We start from the raw sequence: 14231 nt of genomic DNA, 5'->3' as shown, positions 1-14231 counted from the left end.
ATCCACACACTCATTCGTTTCTGGGCAGCACAGAAGGAAGAGTTCGGGTTAGTGCACCAGAGCGGGGCTGCAAGGGAAGCCAGCGTTCGAGAGTAAAGGCGACCGTTGTGGGTTGAATTGTGTCCTCCAAAAAGATATGTTGAGGCCCTAAACCTGGTCCCTGAGAATGTGAACTTATTTGGAAATAGGGTCCTTGTAGATGCAATTAAGATGTAAGTTAATGTGGGATCATGCTGGAGAAGGATGGTCCCTTAATCTGATATAATTAGTGTCCTTATGAGAAGAGGAGAAGAGGCACAGAGACAGGCTTGGGGAGAACACCATGTGATACCAGAGGCAGAGATGGGAGTGATGCATCTACAAGTCAAGAGACACCGAGAATTGCTGGCAACACCAGAAGCTGAGAGAGACACAGAGCAGATTCTCTCCCAGAGCCTTCAGAGAAAGCATGGCCCTGCTGACACCTTAATTTCAGACCTCTGGCCTCCAGAACTGTGAGAGAACAAATTTCTGTTGTCTTAAGCCACATGGTTTGTGATAACTTGTTACAGCAGCCCTAGGAAACTGGTTAGTCAAGGACCTTACAGACCCTAGACTTTGCCACTCAAAGTGTGGTCCGTGGGTGGGCAGCATCAGCATCGCCTGGCATTTTGATGGAAACAGAAAACCCCAGGCCCTGCCCCAGATCTACTGAATGAGAATCTGCATTTTAGCAAGATCCTCAGGTGATGTGTGTGCACAGGAAGTGTGAGAAGTACTGACCTGGACTCTTGCTTCTCCAAGTGTGGTCCGCAGACCAGCAACATCTGCCTCACCTGGGATCCCCGGGAGACCTTGGAAAATCAGATGCTGATTAAGCTGGTCTGGGGCACCTGAGTCTCTGCATTTCTAACAAGCCTGTGACTGATGCTGATGATGCTGGTCCATCGACCACTCTGTGAGCATCAGAGCTCCAGACAGAAGAGTATGCAAGTCAAAGCTGCAGCCTTTGGAGCAAGGACCACCTGGGTTGAAGCTCCCACAGGAAACATCAAAGCAGGGAATGGTGGCTATTCCCCCACACCCATCTCCCCCTCTTCCTTTTATTAAAATGACCACCCATTTAAGCTTCAATCTCAGCTTCTCTTGCAGCTACATGTGGCCATGTGGCTAAGTTCCAGCCAATGGAAATGAGCAGAAGTGATATGTGCACCTTTTGGCCACACCCTTAAAAAGAAGGAGCATGGTCTTCACTTCTCCTTTCCCTTTCACCTGGGCTGGAACATGGACAGAATGAGGTGATCTGTCCATAACCGTGGGGATGATGCTTTGGAAAACCTCCACACCGAGGGACGGAGAAACAACAAGATGGAAGGCACCTGGGAGCTGAGAAGATCTCAGACGAGGTAGCCTTGTCACCTTGTTCCATCCTCAAAGTGGAGATTTATGAGAGGGTGAAGAATAAACTTCTAAGAGATAAACATTTTAAGTTGTTGTCATTTGGTTTCTATGGAAACAGTCAAAACTACATCCTAGCCACCCCAGCCCTGGGACGAGTGGAGTTCACATCTCTGTACCTCCGTTTACTTCTTTGGCCCTCAACTCACGTCCAGTGAGTTCCCAAGCCCCATTGATTCTTCCTCCCAAATATTCGACATCTACCCACATCTCTCCATTTCCATGGCTATGCTTGGTACGGATCTTCCTCTGGATGCTGCATCCCCTACATCCCCTACACCCTCCACTGTTCCCTGCAATCATCTCTGAATGCAAATCTGATCACCCACCCCCACTCCTGCCTACAACACTCCCTGTTGCACTCAGAATGAAAATGCAAGTTACTTAATATGACCTGGAAAGTCCCCAGTGACCAGACCGAACCACATCTCTCTTCACTCTCCATTTCTAGCCTCCCCACCACAGGGCCTTTGCACATGCTGTTCTGTTTTCCTCTGCTTTGCCTGGCCAGCTTCTATTCATTCTCCAGTTCTTGCTTAAATGTCACTTCCTCCAAGAAGCCTTCCCTGACTTCCCCATAGCTCCCTGTGCTCCCTGTTTATGGCACTTATCAAAATTATAATTGGTGGATTATTTGAGTGGTTAGCTTTTTAGTGATCATCTCCTCTACTACACTGTGAGTTCCAGGAGGACAAAGCCACAGGTGGGGGCAGGCTTCCAGGTGCTAGGGAAGGGACTCACTTGACACTATCATTTCTGTGTTTGGCAGAATAATGGCCCCCCCAAAGATGACCACGTCCAAATCCCTGGAACCTGCAAATATGCTATGCTACATGGCACAGGGATATTAAGGTTGCAGATGGAATTAAGACTGTTAATCAGCTGACCCTGAGATGGAGAGATTAGCCTGGGTTATCCAGGTGGGACCAACACAATCACAAGCATCTTCATAAGAGAAAAGTGAAACCAGGAGAGGCAGAGGCAGAGTGAAGCAATCGGAGAAAAACTTGACCAGCCCCTGTTGGTTCTGGAGATGGAAGAAGAGGGACACGTGTAAAGGGATACAGTTGGCTTCTAGAAGCCAGAAAAGGCAAGAAAACAGATTCTCCCCTAGAACTTCCAGCGAGGAATGCAGCCCTGCTGACACCTGGATTTCAGCCCAGTGGGACCCGTTTCAAACTTCTGACCTCCAGAACTGTAAGAATACGCTTCTGTTGTTTCAAGCCACCAAGTTTTCGGTGACTTGTTACAGCAGCAATAGGAAACTAATACAACTTCCATTATATGGATGTGGAAAACTGAGGCTCAGAGAGGTTAAGTAACTTGCCCAAGGGCACACAGCTGGTGAATGGCAGCATCAGGCCGGTGAAAACCCTAAGTGCATGATTTTCATTACTTCTACACGACAAGAGGTAGGTCTGGCTGGAAATGGAGTAAATTTTCAGGCAATATCTAAGATAATTCTACATAAAAACTTTAGTAATTGGTTGTTTCAAGTTTCTCTCCCTGACGGACTGTGAGCCCCCAGAAGAGATGTGTGACCATCTTACTTACTACTGCATCCCAAGTGCATAGAATAGCGCCTGGTGCATAGTCGGTGCTCAATGATAAAGACCTCACTGAGAAGGTAACATTTGAGCAAAGATCTGAAGGAGGTGAGTGAGCTATGAAGCTATTTAAAGCAGAGGAAACAGCAAGTGCAAAGGCCCATTGGCAGGACCACACCTTGTGACTTTGGGGAACTACAAGGAGGCCGGTGTCATTGGAGTACAGTGGATAAAGGGAGAGTGGGAGGAGGTGACATGGCCAGATCATGCAGGATCTGCTGGACCACTGTAAGACTTCAGCATTTTATCAGAGCAAGAGGGGAGCATGGGGGAGTTTTGAGCAGAGGAAGGACAGAGCATGACTTTAACATGATCCTTCTGGCCGTTGGTTGGAAGATGCACTGTAGAGGGACAGAGGCCGGATGACCAGGGAGGAGGTGACCACACTTGTCGAGGCGAGCGATGATGGTGGACACAACCCAGGTGGGAGCTATGGAAAGCTAGGATTCTGGATTTATTTTGAAGGTAACGTTAACAGGATTTGCCAGTGGATGGGATGTGGGGCGTGAAACAAAGAGAGGGACACAGCGAGAATGCCAGCATCAATTGGTAGGCTAGGACATCATAGGAAAACTCTTTATAAAGTGCCACGAAAATGTAAGAGATGGGGCCAGCCCCGTGGCTTAGCGGTTAAGTGGGCGCACTCCGCTGCTGGCGGCCCGGGTTCAGATCCCGGGCGCGCACTGAGGCACCGCTTCTCCGGCCATGCTGAGGCCGCGTCCCACATACAGCAACTAGAAGGACGTGCAGCTATGACATACAACTATCTACTGGGGCTTTCAGGGAAAAAAATAAATAAATAAAATCTTAAAAAAAAAAACGTAAGAGATGGATTATCATTATTAGGGTCTTGAGACCCAGGCTCTTTGCTCCCTACAGCATGATTTGTTTATTTCCCTTCCCTGCATGATGCCTCAGATAACATCTTGCTTCTCGTTTCCAGCTTCCTCTTTCAGCTAGGAAGGCAACATTTCTCTTTGCAGACTTCCGGCACGTTATCACTTGTGGTCTCTCAACTCTGAGCTTCCCATTACTCACAACTCAATTTCTCACAACTCAAATCCACCCCAAACCAGACTAGCAACCCAGTCATGTCTGACTGGGCACTTGTCAACCTCTCCAGCTCGTTTCCTATCCTGTCCCATCAGCCATGCTCACTTTCACTCAGTTCTCCAAATTCCTTCCAGTCTCAGCCCGCAGATCTTGAGACTTGCCAGCCTCCATAATTGTGTGAGCCAATTCTCTATAATGAATCTTTACGTATGTGTGTGTGTGTGTGTATACAGATATATAGATATCCATCCTATTAGTTCTGTTTCTCTGAACAACCTTGACAAATACAAACACCTACTATACACCAGGCCCTATTCTAGGCACTGTGGATTCAGCGGCGGAACAAGACACACAAAATTCTCCACCTTCACAGAGCTGATAATCTGGAGATGTGGGGGTGAGGGATACAATGTCAAAAATAGAGAGGTCACTAAGAAGACGACACATGAGCTAAAACATAAAGAAGGTGAGGGAGGGAGCCACGTGTATATGTAGGGCAAGAGCTTTCCGGGCAGAAGGAACTGTGTGTGCAAAGACCCTGGGACAGGACTGTGCCTGGCATGTTGGAGGAAGAGTGAGGAGGCCCGCGTGGCTGGAGCAGAGGAAGCGAAGGGGAGAGAGGGAGGAGGGGAGGGCAGGAAGGGGATAGGGGAAGATTGTGCAGGGCCTTGTGAGCCACGAGGAGGACTTGAGAGTTTACCCAGAGGGAGGTGGGAGCCCTGAAGGGCTGTGGGCCGAGGAGGGATGGCCCCTGACTCTGGGGTTCACAGGTGCCCTCTGGCCGCTCTTGGAAGGGCAAGGAGTGGGGATACCAAGGCACAGGCCACTTCAACACCCCAACTGAGACACACACATGATCTTCAAAACAATTTAATGGTCATTTAACTGACCTAAGCAGAAAATGAGACTCAGAGAGACAAAGGAACTTATTAAAATACAAATAGAGCTTTCATTTCCTAAGTGACTTCCGTGCACCAGGCCCCTTCCATGCATTTTCTGCAGTCCCCACAGTAATGTGTCAAGGTAGTTGACCAAGTCATCCTGGCTTTCCCAGGATTTTCCTGTTGTTAGCCCTCAAAGTCCAAATTCCTGGGATCCACCCCCCCCATCCCAGTCTGGGGCAAGTCAGGATGGTCAGTCACCCTGCTTCAAGGTAAACGTTACAACTCCATTTTACAAATGTGGAAACGGATGCCCAAGAGAGTTCCCGTAGCCTGCCCCAGGCCACACCACAAGTCCGAACGCAAGAGGAGAGCAAAGTAGAGGGGATGAGTGCAGGGAGGGAGTCCAGGGGACCCGCCATGGTCCTGACTCTGCCCCTCACTGGCTCCCAGCTTCAGCCCAGCCGCAGCCCAGCCACTAACAACCAGATAATACGCGTTTCTCCAAGGAGGAGGAGGAGGAACAGAAGGAGGAGAGGAGGAGGGGGAGGAGGGGAAGAAGGGGAGGGGGAGGCTGAGGGGGTGGGGGAGGAGCGGAGGAGAAGGAGGAGGCAGAGGAGCAGGAGGAGAAGGAGGGGAAGGAGGGAGGAGTGGGAGGAGGGGGGAGGAGGAGGGGGAAGAAAAGGGAGAAGGAGGGGAGGAGGGAGAAGAGGAGGAGGGGGAAGAGGAGGAAGAGAGGCAAGAGGAGTGGAAGAAGAGGAAGGGGGAGAGGGAGGAGGGAAGAGGGGAGGGAGGAAGAGGGGGAGGAAGGGAGGGAGGAGGAGGGGGAGGGAGGAGGGGAGGGAGGAGGAGGGGGAGGAAGGGAGGGAGGAGGGGAGGGAGGAGGAGGGGGAAGGAGGGGAGGGAGGAGGAGGGGAGGGAGGAGGGGAGGGAAAAGGAGGGGGAGGAGGAGGGGGAGGGAGGGGGGAGGGAGGAGGGGAGGGAGGAGAAGAGGAGGGAGGAGGAGGGAAGGAGGGGAGGGAGGAGGAGGGGAGGGAGGAGGAGTGGAGTGACAAGGAGGGGGAGGGAGGAGGGGAGGGAGGAGGAGGGGAGGAGGGGAGGGAGGAGGAGGGGAGGAGGGGAGGGAGGAGGGGAGGGAGGAGGAGGGGAGAGACAAGGAGGGGGAGGGAGGAGGGGAGGGAGGAGGAGAGGAGGAGAGGGGGAGTGTTAACATAATGGAGCGCTTACCATGTTCCACGTACCACTCTAAGCACTGCCCGTACACACCTCATTTAATCCTCATCAAAACCCTGTGGAATTAACTCCTCTTACCCTCATTTTCAAGGAAACTGAAGTCGTGGGGAATTTATTGAAATGCCTGAGGTCCCCAAGGCAATGAGCACCAGAACCAAGATTTGAACCCAGGAAGAGTGACTCCAGAGCCCCCCTCTTAGCAACTCCACATGGAGGGGAGTCCTCACAACTATCCCATTAGGTAGGGGTCGTCCCAATACCCACTAATCAGATGATGACACCGAGAGATGGAAGTGCTTGCCCAAGGCCTGATTGCCTTCAATCTGGGGGAGTTTCTTACCAAAAGCCGTCCCTGTCAGATTCAGCAGCCGACCTGCAAGCAGAGGACAGAGAAGTGATTAGCTGCCTTGGAGATCTGGCCATGAGCCACCCGCTCACCCAGCCAGGCTCCGTATTTCCCTGGGGGCCAAGGTCACGGTGGCAAGTTCTGGAAGCAGGCGTTGGTATGTGATGAAGAAAACCCAGTCTCTTCCTGGAGATTTACCTGCATCAGCTCAGGAGTTCTTCACACCCAGCCAGGTGAGACGGGTGGGACAGTAGCCACTCTTGGCACCACCCCCATCCCCTGTACCAGGTTGGCACACTCGTCTGACAGCTGTTTCACTGCTCCAGAAGCGATGACAGACAGATGCAGGAGTGTAACAGCGCAGCCATCGCCTTGCCTCTGAGCAGGTGAACGTCTCTGGTGCAATTCACACTCTAGAGCTCCGGCGGGATGGGCTGTGGCTAAGCCTTTCCTGAAATGCCTTCTGAGTGGCTGGTTTCTCCCCCTGCCCTATCCTGCTTCCCTCAATCCTGCAAGAGTCTGCAAGTGCCTCCTGAGAGCCCTCTCTTCATGAATTACTCACACCAGAATCCTCATCTCAGGCTCTGCTTCGACGGAAACTAACCAAAAGCAGATGGTAATCCTTATTTTTGTTTCTTTTGTTTTTATCTTTTTTTAAGAAGGTAATAATTGCTTGTTGTAAAAAAAATTCGAACAACGCAGAAGTGTATAAAATTAAAAGTGAAGGTCTCCCCGTCCCCCATCCTCATACCCAGAGGTAACAATTGTCAAAAGCTTGAGTGAATCCTTCAAGGCTGGGTCCTATTCACAACTCAACTGTGCAAATATACTATCAAATAGAAATGAATTTATAAATTCACACAATTTTCTTAACACAAATAGGATCGTGCAATCTACAATCCGCTGTGCTCTCTAATACAGTAGCTACTATTTACACTTAAATCTATTAAAATTAAATAAAATGAAACATGCCATTCCTCAGTATATCAGCCATTTTTCAGCTACTCAATAACCACATGTGACTAGTGGCTGCTGTGGATCTAGAACATTCCATCATCATGGAAAGTTCTGTTGGACAGCTCTGTTCTATTTCTACTTGCTTTTTCACTCAACAGTATGTCTTGCAAACCAAGAGGAGCAAAATTTGTCAGGCATTGAAGCTGTACAATGGGCACATGGGTGTTTGTTATACTGTCTTTGCTGCCTCTGAGTGTTTAAATATTTCTGTAATAGAAATTTAAGAAAATAATACATTTTGGGCGACTTTCCATGTCAGTCCATATAGACCTAACTCATGCTTTTTAACAGCTGCATAGTATTCCATTGTATCCATGAGCTATAGCTGCGCCAGAAATAGCTAGGTAGCCAAAGATCAAACAAAAACTCCACACTCCCCTTTCCGTGGTGTGGAATTGTCACTAGGAGGCAGCCGCCCAACCATGGACTACATTTCCCAGCTCACCTTGCATCCAGGTATGGTCATGTGACCGTGAGCAGAAGTGACGTGTCACGGCCTAGGCCAGGCCTAGGCTTTTATCAAGTGGGTGTGCCTTCTCCACTGTTTCTTTCCCCTTCTGCCACTGTCTGCAGAAGTCTCTGAGACCCTAGCTTGGCTGAGCCCCAATACAGAAGGATCTGGGTCCCTGAATCATCCCATGGAGGAAAGCCACTCACTAGCCAGAAATATCTGCGTTGGACTCTTAAACAAACAAGAATTAAATTTCTTTTTATTAAGCCACTGACAGTTTTGGGTTTATTTGTTACAGTAGCTGGAGTTACTCTAACAAACACAACAATTTACCCAATCAGTCCCTGAGTGCCCATTCTTGAGTATATAGCAAGGTATCTCTGTATGTTATATGACTATCTCTTTGGAGTAAATTTCTGGATGAGCGGTTGCTGTGTCAAGTGTATGTCCATTTTTATAACATTTTATTAAGTGTAATATATATAGAAAAGTGCAAGTATCATAAGTGTACACTTGGATGAACTCTCACAAAGTTAACACACCTGTGTTTATGCATTTTTAATCCTGATAGTACAGAATTTTCTCAAACGTTAAGCCTTTTGAATTCCCATTTATAAATTCCTTGTACAACCCTCTACCATACATTTCTCACACTCTCTATGTGGCGCACATATTCTTCATTTATCCATCTAACTTGCCCACACTCTGCCAGGCTTGGACTGGGTCCCAGAGCTATGGAGATTAATACAATCTCTTTCTCACCAAGCAAAGGCTTTCTGGGCTCAGGTTTATTAAAAAATTTTATTAAATATTTTTTATTATTTAAAAAACAATAGTTTTTTTAAATCAAGGATGACCTTTTTGGGCATATATTGATGTAACTTTCTCTTTTCCACTTATAGGGATGTGAACCCCCCCACCCCCGCTCAAACCCATCCTGCCAAAAGATTTCATCTCATTCAGGAAAATTTAAGATGTCTTAGCTGCAGACACACAATGACAGCCAAAGGTAATGTTCAGATTTTCATTATCAAATTGGGTTTTTGGGTTCCCAAGAAGACAATAGTCTTGAAAGCAAAGCCTTACAAGATGCATATATTTTGGGAGTCTAATGTACAAAATGGTAACTATAGTTAACAATAGTGTACTATATACTTGAAAGTTGCTAAGAGTAGATCTTGAATGTTCTCACCACAAAAAAAAAAAAATGGTAGTTATGTGAGGTGATGAAGGTGTTAGCTAATGTTATGGTGGTAACCATTGTGCAATATATAAGTGTATCAAATCAACATGTTGCATGCCTTACACTTGCACAATGTTATATCTCAATTCTATGTCAATAAATGTTTTTTTCAATAGCCAGGCTTGGAGGACTGGAAGATAGAGATTTCATTAAGCTGTGGCGTAGAGAGGACTCAGGATATGATGTAAGGGAAATACCTATTATATAGGAAGGGTGAAAACTGAAGGAAGCTAAAAGAGAGCTAAGACGAAGAAGACTCACCAGGATTCCTGCTTCTCTGCCATCTCCCCTCAAGGCTAAATGTAAGTGGTGATGGGTCACCTGAGAGATTTCCAGATAGGAGTGGGTGAATTTAGAGGCATCAAGGCTAAAGGTTAACTTCTCCCAACAAAAGCTTTCTTTCTGCTGTTGCCACATCCAACGCGGTGTGGGAGCCAAGGATTAGAACAAGCAGATGGAGAGAGCTGGTAGGTGACCCAAGAAAACTCTTATGGTTTCTGTAGCCTGGACATGGAAACCAGGAGCTACTGCATGGACCCCTTGGAGATGCTGAGCTTCTGAGAGGATTGATGGACAAGCAAGAACCAAGATGGGGCCATGCTCCATCTGTAGACAAAACACCGCACCTGGAGTCCACACTTCACAGCTACAAGATCCCATAAGCTGCCCCTATGCCAATACCCAGACACCATCTTGGGAGGAACAAGGGTAGGGTGAGAAATTTTGAAAGATTAAGTCTTCATACAATATAAACGGGGTTTCCCAAATAAGACTAAACGAAGAAACTGAGACACTGAGAACACTGAGAAAACTAACACTGTTTTCCTCCTCTATCCAGTAGGAGCTTATATGGAAGATGAGAATACTTAATGAAACATTAAAAAAATGCATTTTTTTCCACATTGAGTTGTAGTTTGAGTAAATTTCATGCCCATTCCCACCACGCTACCATTTATGAAGCTCTTGTCACACACACCAGGTGGTTTAGAAAGTTACCCCTTTTGACTCAAGCTTCACAACATCCCTGTGGGATAGGAACCTTGTTATCTGTACTTCATAGCTGAGGAAACTGAAGATCAGAGAGGTAATGTGACTTGCCTGAGGTCACACAGCAAGTCCAAGGCACAAAGGAAAGAGCCTGGAGTGGGAACCAGGAGACCTGGAAGTTATCCCTTGTTCTGCCACTAACTAGCTCTCAGCAAGTGACCAGCTGTCAGCCTCTGAACAAAAGAATCTCCTCTCCAGAAGACGTCCTCCCACCACATTGGACATATGGATTCTCTTGGACCAACTTACGCCATGCCACTGATTCCGGTGGGGTTAATGTGACTGTTTCGCAGCTACATATACCACAACACCCTGTGTAGAAAGAAAAGAAAAATACCGTGAAGCAGCAAGAAGCTTTTTGGGCTCAACCTTAAAAATTACTCCTGGCATGGCCTCAGGTTTGATGAGCTTACATGAGAGACCCAATTGAGTGAGAAACATACATTATTGCACATAATCTTCACAGCCACCATTCCTGCCTTTCTGCACTTTATTTTGGTTTTTCATTTTGATTGTATTCATTTTCTTCTCAATTACAAAAATAGCTCCAAGCGGTTTTCAAAGATGTACAATAAAACACACATTCTCAAAAGGAATGACATCTCCCCCAAAAGGGCAAAACTTGGTTCTTTTGGGAAAGATGAAAAAAATCTTACTCTTTTATGTATAATACACATATAGATATACATATAATACACAAATAGATGTACAGTCTATCTGTGGTATTAAAATTTCATGAAATGGTAGGGCAATTAGTTTTTTTAAATATCTAAAAGGCAGTGTAGTCCTCCAGCATTTAGCTCTTCTCCAACATCATCATCATCATCATCATCATTATCCCTCACCACCATCATCATCGCTATCATCACCACCATCATCACCTTCATCACCACCACCATCATCATCTTCATCAGCACCACTGCCACCACCATCACTACCATCATCATCCTCTTCATCATCACCACCACCACCACCATCATCATCATCACCACCACCATCATCTTCATCATCACCATCACCGTCATCACCACCACCACCACCACCACCATTATCATCACCCTCACCATCAACATCATCAAAGTCATCATAACTACTCTTTGCTGGTTGACTTCAGAGCATAACGAGGGGTGCTAATGGCTAATACCAGTGCTGACACCCCAAAGCAACAACTCTGCATTCCTGCGTTTGGAGTCCATGACTTATCTGCTTCTTCTGATGAAGCCTTCCAGTCAACCAGTTCCACAGACCCAAACTCCCAACACTCCAACTCACCATCACTAACTGAAATTCTCTTGCTCATGAATTATCTTAGAGGCAACCGAGTATCGTATTTAAGCATACCAAATCTGGCATCAAAATATGCGGGTTTAAAAATCTGGCTTAACCAATTACAGACCATGTGGCCTCAGGGAAGTTATTTAATATCATCATACCTAAGTTTCCTCCTTCATAAAATAGGAGAAACTCTACAACAGCAGAGGAAACCCACACTTGTCACTTAGAAAAGATCCCTCATTCTTAGATTTGAACCCATGACCCAAACTCACAAGACATGTCAAGGAAACCACAACATAGAAGATAAACAATACCAAGAAAAACTGACGCCTAAAGAAGAAGCAATAAGAGGACAGACAGAAAGTCTCCATCTCATTGTTCTGATCTCAGCACAAATATCACCCCCTCAGAAATGTCTTTCCTGACTTCCGCCTTCAATACAACCCCCAGTCACACTCTATAACAACTTCTTTCATAGCACTTATTATTACCTGAAATGCTTTTGTTTATTATTTGGGGTAGCATAGTGTAGCGATAAAGCATACAGACTCTGGACCAGACTGCCTGGTTTTAAATCCTGGCTCCACCCCTTACCAGCTAAGTGGTCTTGGGCAAGATATTTAATCTCTTTTGCCTCAGTTTTCTCCTTTGTAAAATGGAGCTATTGATGACCCAATATCAGAGAAATTCTGTGGAGGTTGAATGCATTCTATATTTGAGGAACTTAGAATGATGGTAAGTGGGTGGTTGCTGTTACTGTTAGTAGATTCTTTTCTGCCCACCCCCTCTCACTAGGATGTTAGCCCCACGAGAGTAGGAACCTCGTCTGTTTATTCACTTCTCTATCCTCACTACCTAGAACAGCTCCTGATACATAGTAGGTACTCAGGAAATACATGTCAAGTGAATGGCTATAAAGGAATTCTGCTCTGACGGATAGAATTCCCTGAGCTAGAGTGATTTTTGTCGACGGTCCCCCAATAAAGGTGTTTGCAGTGTCCAACCTACATTTATGACCTCTTGGCTGGACAGTCCATGGCCCTCCCTTTTTCCTACAGCCTGTTTCCAGCCCAGGCTTCCCTGAGTACCCCATTCAGCCTCACACTCACCCCAGAAGAGGAGCAAGCTGAAGGTCCACATCGTGCTGCGTTTCTGTCACTCAAAGAGGGGAAACTTTTCTCTGTTCTCCGAGTTTTCAATTACAGGAAGTGTGGGAAGACTGCAGGGGTGGAGCTGGAATTGCTCAACACTGTGAGAATATCATGACCCTTTTTGCTGAGTTGCTCCCACTAAATGAGGACAGTGTGGCAAACCCCTTATATTCTCCTCTCATCACCGTGAAGAAAAATTGGTCTGGCTGCTGTGTCACCATGTTCTCTCTCTCCTTCCCTCCTGCTCTCTTTTTCCTTTCCCCACCAACATTTACCTCCCATCTCTCATCACCTTCCTCCATTGCACCCAATGATAAATGGGCTTCCACCACTTGACTCCAATGAGGCAAGTCCCAACTCAAGTGACTCTTCCCAGCCTGCTCCATAAAAATAAGCACCATAGCCATCATGTACCAGGCACTGTGTAGACACATTGCCAACAAAATTTAATTTCATCATCATGTCAACATCGTAAAGTAGGGATTCCCACCCCCTCCTATTTTACCAAAAATTACAAAAGGAAACTGAGGGTTGGAGAAGAGATGTGACTTGTCCAAGATTACTTGGACCTGAGATTTGAATCCAGGACCCTCTGAATCCAAAGTCTAGAGTTTACTCATTTCATCTGCCTTCAGCTCTCCACTATATCTGATCATATCCATCATCACCTCAATGCACAACAACGCTCCCATCCCATTCCCAGCTCCCCAAGCCAACCCAACACACACACATGCACAATCTCATAAATATGGAGGTCTAGTACCACCTTAGTTCGGGTCCTCCAGAAGCAGAAGCTGAGACAAGAATTCTGGTAAGGGTAGTTCTGCAAAGAGGGCCACCAAAACTCTAGCTAGTGAGGGGGGAAGTGAGATACGGAAGGGAAAGAGCCCACAGTAGGTGTGTTATCAAGCAGGTTACACAGTGAGAAACTGGATCTTAATCTCCCTGGCACCTCTGGAAGGCAGCATAGAGTGCACTCTTCAGAGTTATCCCAACTGAGGGGCGAGGGAACTGGGGTGTTTATCCACCAGCTCCTGTCACTCACAGATTGAGGCTCCAGAGTGTAACCCTCTTGATAACAAAATGCAGTGGCTGGCAGATGTCACTCTAGTGTGTCCTGAGGGGTTGAGGGTCACGGGGGTGGGCAGGCACCAAGAGTATCTGCTACAAGCTAAAAAATGAGATGGAAAGACCAGCCCCAAGTTCTTGGGAAGAAAAGCCCCACTTGTCTTTGCATTCTCCCTTTTGATCTGTGCAAGGCAAGATACCCATCCTGGAGTTATGATCACTGAAGCAGATTCATCAAGGGACCCTGCCCCAGTGAGGCTGCAGTTAAGAGCCAGCATGAAAATGCAGCAAATTCCACCAAGAAGGAGGATAAACAGAGCTGTGTTGTGTTTGAGAAGCACTGGAGGGTAAAAGCAGGCTCTGGAACCAGCTTGCTGGGGGGTTCAAATCCCATTTCCACCGCTTGCCAGTCATGTGTTGTC

The 14231-nt window shown here is 46.9% G+C and overlaps 1 long non-coding RNA gene across 1 annotated transcript; it reads right to left on the bottom strand.

Annotated features, from left to right (window-relative positions):
* Position 1: 1 nt before the first annotated feature.
* Positions 2-12750, bottom strand: LOC131401627 (uncharacterized). The gene is made up of 4 exons (XR_009217810.1): positions 12700-12750; positions 10565-10627; positions 6552-6584; positions 2-20 (listed from the first exon to the last, which is right to left on the bottom strand). It is a non-coding gene; the product is annotated as an uncharacterized LOC131401627 (long non-coding RNA).
* Positions 12751-14231: the final 1481 nt, after the last annotated feature.

The sequence above is a fragment of the Diceros bicornis genome, assembly GCF_020826845.1.
Source record: "Diceros bicornis minor isolate mBicDic1 chromosome 12 unlocalized genomic scaffold, mDicBic1.mat.cur SUPER_12_unloc_1, whole genome shotgun sequence".
Taxonomy (NCBI): domain Eukaryota; kingdom Metazoa; phylum Chordata; class Mammalia; order Perissodactyla; family Rhinocerotidae; genus Diceros; species Diceros bicornis.
The sequence above is the reverse complement of the archived record's forward strand: the minus strand, read 5'-3'. Positions and strand labels throughout refer to the sequence as shown.